The 6009-nt window shown below is 41.5% G+C and overlaps 1 long non-coding RNA gene across 1 annotated transcript; it reads right to left on the bottom strand.

Annotated features, from left to right (window-relative positions):
* Positions 1–2552: 2552 nt before the first annotated feature.
* Positions 2553–4796, bottom strand: LOC134983992 (uncharacterized). The gene is made up of 3 exons (XR_010191703.1): positions 4735–4796; positions 4406–4427; positions 2553–3095 (listed from the first exon to the last, which is right to left on the bottom strand). It is a non-coding gene; the product is annotated as an uncharacterized LOC134983992 (long non-coding RNA).
* Positions 4797–6009: the final 1213 nt, after the last annotated feature.

The raw sequence follows: 6009 nt of genomic DNA, 5'->3' as shown, positions 1-6009 counted from the left end.
AAGTTAAACAATTATATATTTTAAACCACTGCGACTGCGCTTACTGACACTTTTATATTCATCCTTGGTAGAGGCAAATGTCGAGGCTGACTCAGACATTGTGGCCCGATTCAGAGTTGGACCAGACGGCCATCTGCCCACTACAAAGGCCTTCCCTGGTATACATCATCACAAAATTTGGTGCATACATTTTAACACTAAAGACCGGATAATTTCTTAAAACAGTAAACATTTATTATCCACAAACCACCTACCGTAGTAATGAGCACACAAAATATATATTATGTATATACCTATACACAAAGTGATTGTTAAAGACACATAGAACTCACTAGTTAGTTACCACTACAGTTGGTGATTACTCATTAACCAATATCACCAGTTTTCGTTATTAATCCAGATCAGTGTTCAAAAAATAAGGGCCCTCATTCCGAGTTGATCGCTAAGTTTTTCGTTCGCACAACCTATTCGCAAAGTTGCGTTAACGTAGTAAATTAGCGAACAACCGCCCCCAACGTATTTTTGCTCATTCGTACGCAGTATTACACAAAGTGGGCGTACGCCAAATGACATCGCAGCAATGCGAAAACATCGCAGCAATGCGAAACCATCGCATTAACACATACTTCATCGTAAAAATACTAAGTTGTAGTAGATTTACACATTCATAATTAAAAGTGCTCACTTTTTCGCCCAAACGCACCACAATGGGTTTTTTTTCCTATTAAGTGGAATTACACCTTTCTGTTAAAAGTCCACAAGCCCTCCTCAATTACGAATCCAATTAGTGTAAGGAATTGTAATGTTCATGATCAATTAAGTCTTTTAAAAATACCTGAGGAACACTTTGTAGGCATAATTGTCCTGCAACATTTTATTTTTAAAAATATAAAGATAGATGTTTGAAATGTGCCTGGTCTAATTTTTTATAACATTTTTTTTGGTGTAGAGTTTAATTTTGTGAATGAAGGTGTTTGCATGTTTATTTAGACAATAACAATCTAATTTTTTTTATTTTTTTTTAACAACGTACATTAGATGTGTGAAATGTTTAAGGTAATAAATGTATGATAGGCAATCTGCTGTTCCTTTATTGCATTAATAAACACAACACCCGCTTAACTTGAATTATGATTATTTTTTATTTTATTTTTTAAAATTTGTTAAAATTTAAACTGAAAATATATAATTTTTAAAAATAAACAATCATGGAAATTTTTTAAGCTGCTCCACACAAGCCAGCAAGGATAGCAGATTTTGTTGCATGGTATCCAGAATGGCCGCAAAAGTTGTGGGATCTCCAACTGCAACATCTGTAATTAAGAGGCAACATAAACATTACTAACTTACTCACAATACCTATTCTACAAGCAAGGAACAAACCACACTTTAATGCAGGCCTGTCTAAACTGCGGCCCTCCAGCTGTTGTGAAACTACATATACCAGCATTCCTTGACACAGTTTTTGGGTCCGAGAATGCAAAAGCTGTGTCAGGGCATGCTTGGATGTTTAGTTTCTCAACAGCTGGAGTGCCGCAGTTTGGACTGGCCTGCTTTAATGGCAAAGTTACTACATCATGGCTGTTTTACTGAAAAATCATTAGCAGAACAACACACAAGCCTGCTCAGCATTTTTTTATTTTTTGGCTTTGAAAAGTGTACCAGACCATGGGATACATTTACTACTCTGTGAGTTCTATTTAAGTTAAAACGTTGACCATAGCAAACAATCCAAATTAAGAATATTATCTTGTAGAAGTGCTTTAAAAAATCAAGTATAATCTTATTGGTTGCTATGGGCAACATCCCATGTTAAAGAGAACTACCATCTTAGTAAATGTTACACCATGTTGGCATTCATTCACATCTGGAGTGACAAGAATTACGTTTTTGGGGGGTTGGCCCTGCATCATCACACTGCATATCAACATCTTCAGAAGGACAACATATCCTAGCATGCCCACAATCCCTGAAAGCTGCCCTTACTAAATAAGGTCAAACAGGTTTGAATGTATCCAAACATAATTTTCAGAGTGTAACTTTCACACCACAAATCATTGTGTCATTAGGCTGCCTAACAAAGTGAAGCATGTGATTTGTAAGTGCAAATATGAAGACTACACAGGCACAAGTGTAAAAGACCAACAACATACTAAACTCCACTCTGGTCTAACTGTTTCCATCAAAACCTAACACATATAAAGCCTGTTGTCCTGGCAAACCTGTCGACCAAATGAGTGTCGACCTACAGTGGACACACAAAACATTGGCTACATAAACACTGTACATATAATTTCACTCTCAAAAATGGAAATGCAACATGTAGATGATGAATAATCACACAAATAGTTGTCCTTGGTACAACAATTCCAACAGTACAACACTGCATGTTTTGTCATTGTAAGTGTTAGTAGGTTTTGTGTTTTTTGTTAACATGTTAAAACACTTACTTTCCTCTGCAACATGATGGCTTGCAGGAAACACATCTGGGGCTTCTTGTGCCCACTCACTGGGTGGGGAAGGCGGCTGGATGGGTGAAGGCGGGTGGATGGGGGAAGGAGGAGGGATTGGGGAAGGAGGAGGGATGGGGGAAGGAGGCTGGATGGGGGAAGGAGGCTGGATTGGGGATTTTTTTTCAGAGGGTGGGTCTGATTGTGAGGGCGAGGGGTGCGGAGAGAAAGTTAAGGCAATAGAGGGTGAGGGGGGCTGAGAAGGGGATTTTGAAGTGGAAGGAGAAGGGGTATGGGAAGGAGGAGAAGGGGTCACAGAAAGAGATGGAGAGGTGGGGTGAGAAGGGGAGTGGAAAGTGGAGTGGGCCTGGGAAGCTGAGGGGGCGTTGGAAGCTGAGGGGGACTGGGAAGCTGAGGGGGACTGGGAAGCTGAGGGGGACTGGGAAGCTGAGGGGGACTGGGAAGCTGAGGGGGAGTGGGAAGTTGAGGGGGCCTGGGAAGCTGAAGGGGCGTGGGAAGCTGATGTGGACTGGGAAGGGGAGGGGGATTGAGAAGGGGAGGGGGACTGGGAAGGGGAGGGGGATTGAGAAGGGGAGGGGGACTGGGAAGGGGAAGGGGGCTGCGATCTCTGCCGTTGTTGTCGTCCTATAATGTTAATTATTAAAAAATATAGTTATCATGTTAAATTACATAGTAAACATTTAGAAATTTCACTGTTCTGTTCCATGTAAAATAATAATTTTAATTTTTGGATTAAAAATTAACATTGTAAAAATCTCTTCATGTTGCCCACATCAAACTAAATGAGTCCAAAGTATTATTTTGAAGCTCATTTCTTAATCTCTTCCATTGAGTCATATTGCCTGGTCTAGGCAACCTCACCAGATCACTATTCCAGGCACCTTATTATATAGACAGCACTGATCTAGATTTTGGGGTCAGTTACCTTCCTGGTTATTAATTATGTCAAACATGCACTTGTTTGGTGGCACTTTGCTACAGTCAGTACTGTTTGCCCTAACCACACACACTGTCCTCTTTTCAAAAAAAGGACACTCAAGGTTGCAATTAGCCTACCACTTAGTGTAAATTGTGGGTAATTCCAAGGGGATTCCCGCAGGAATTTAGTTTGCAATTGGCCAAAACCATGTGCACTGCAGGGGAGGCAGATATAACATGTGCAGAGAGAGTTAGATTTTGGTGGGTTATTTTATTCTGTGCAGGGTAAATACAGGCTGATTTATTTTTACAATCCAAAATATTTTGCAGATTGAACACACCCCTCCCAAATCTTACTCTCTCTGCACATGTTAAATATGCTTCCCCTGCAGTGCACATGGTTTTGCCCAATTGTTCACTAAATTCCAGCTGCAAACAACTTGGAATTTCCCCCATTAGCACAATTTAGGCGAATAATCTTATGTAATGTAACTTACTTCGTGTATGCATAGTTCGTATTTGCTGGCGGATCTCCGCCAACAGATCGGGAGTCCTCCTGCGGAGATCACTCCACCTCCTCTCAAGTTGGATGATTGTCCGCCTGCTGCGGACGCGAGTCCGCAGCAGGCGGCGGACCTCCGCGTAGGCCTCGCGCTTAACCCGATTGGGGATGAAGCGCCCAACGCGGCCTACGCGGCGGTCCATCACCGCAACCAGCACGCGGAGCTCCCGCCTGGTGAACGGTGCTGCACGCATCATGGCAATGGCGTTTTCCTTATTTGGGCATATATTTATAGTGTCTTTTAGCATGTGATTGGTCCAAAATCTATGTTGTCATTTCTAATAACTTTATTGATCTTTGCAATGCTGTGAAGAGCAGAGTGTTATTTCGCACGAGCGGAAATACGCATTAGCAGAAGCAAATATTTATCATAAACCAAAAAAAAAAAAAAAACACAAACAGACACAGAGACACACAGTTTTTTTAAAATTACTATACATATATGTGTACTCACCACAGTTTGTGTGATCATTCAGCTGGACAGTCACAAAGTGGGCAACATTGATTATCATTTGTTTGTGTGTTTGTTTACATAATCAGGATTTGAGGATATAAAACAAATAAGGACACTATTTAGCAACATTACAGTATTTTGTTTTCTAACTAAACATTGTAAGCTTAACGTGTTTTTGGATTTTGGCGAGAATAAAAATTAACCATTCCAACACAACAAAAGCCTTACACAATCACTTTACAATATCATACAAAATGTCAACATTTTTAAAAAAACATAAGCATACTGTGTTATAAAATATGTTAAAATAGAAAAAAAAAACACTATACCTGAAATATTCGGCAACAATCCTTGCCCTGACTTGGCTCCCCCTCCGTGTAACACTCCCCCCACCAAAGTGTCGAACAACCCCTGGCTCCTCATCAGGCAATTCCTCTGCCTGAGGAAGCTCTACACTACTCCTTACCGCGATATTATGTAGTATTGCGCACAGGACCACTATTTTACTTGCCATCTCCGGCGAATACATGATGTCGCCACCAGTGCGGTGGAGCACACGAAACCGCCCTTTAAGGACACCAATTGTGCGCTCCACCAGCTGCCTAGTGGCAGTAAGCGCGGAGTTAAATGCCATCTGTGGTCCTGGCCTGGGATTACGGTAAGGAGTCATGAGCCAGGGGGTGCAAGGATATCCACGGTCTCCTGTTGGAAGAAAATCCAAAAATTAGAAATAGTATATTTGTCAAGTTACTTTTTTTGGTTTTAAAAATTTAAGCAACAACTCACCCAATAACCACATGTCTGCTCGTTGACTTGATCTTAATCTCTGCCATATCCCTGATTGTCTAATGACATATGCATCATGTGAACTTCCAGTAAACTTGGCATTCAGGGAAAGGATCTGGAGGGATGGCCCACAAACAACCATTACATTCAGAGAATGAAACAGTTTCCTGTTTCTATAAATTTCTTCATTATGTCTTGGTGGCTGAATAGCAACATGTGTGCCATCCACAACCCCAATAACATGTGGGAAGCGACTACCACCTTCCTCAAATTGCCGCTTCACCACATCTAGGGCACCAACATCCAAAGGCATATCAATGAATTGCTTCACCCGCTTTAGGAAAGCCTGGCAGACACGCCGCAGGACCTTACTGAACTGGCCCTGCGACATGCCAACCAGGTCTCCCACAACATGCTGATATGAGGCTGTAGCTAAAAAATGTAACACAGCAAGGAATTGTGTCAATGGTGGTATTGCTGTAGGATACCGAATTTCATACTCCAGATCACTCTCTATTATGGAGAGAGTGTCTAGGATTAGATGTGGTGGCAGCCTGTATCTACGCACCACCACATCATCTGGCATCCCAAAAAGTAGGACACGGGTTCTGAAAATTGGTGGCCTAGCACGCCTCCGTTGCCTTGGTTGATGAGGAGCCGGTTGTGGGGCTGGCGGTTGGGGTGGGAGTGCTGGCGTGGGTTGGGGAGGTAGGGCTTCGGCTGCGATAAATATTGACATAACACACTTTTTTGAGAAAAAAAATAAAAAAGTTGAATAATACAAAAACAAAGTGACAAAAATATACAAACAATAAATG

The sequence above is a fragment of the Pseudophryne corroboree genome (assembly GCF_028390025.1).
Source record: "Pseudophryne corroboree isolate aPseCor3 chromosome 3 unlocalized genomic scaffold, aPseCor3.hap2 SUPER_3_unloc_3, whole genome shotgun sequence".
NCBI classification, from domain to species: Eukaryota; Metazoa; Chordata; class Amphibia; order Anura; family Myobatrachidae; genus Pseudophryne; species Pseudophryne corroboree.
Note: the sequence above shows the minus strand (reverse complement) of the source record. Positions and strands in the feature narration are given on the sequence as shown.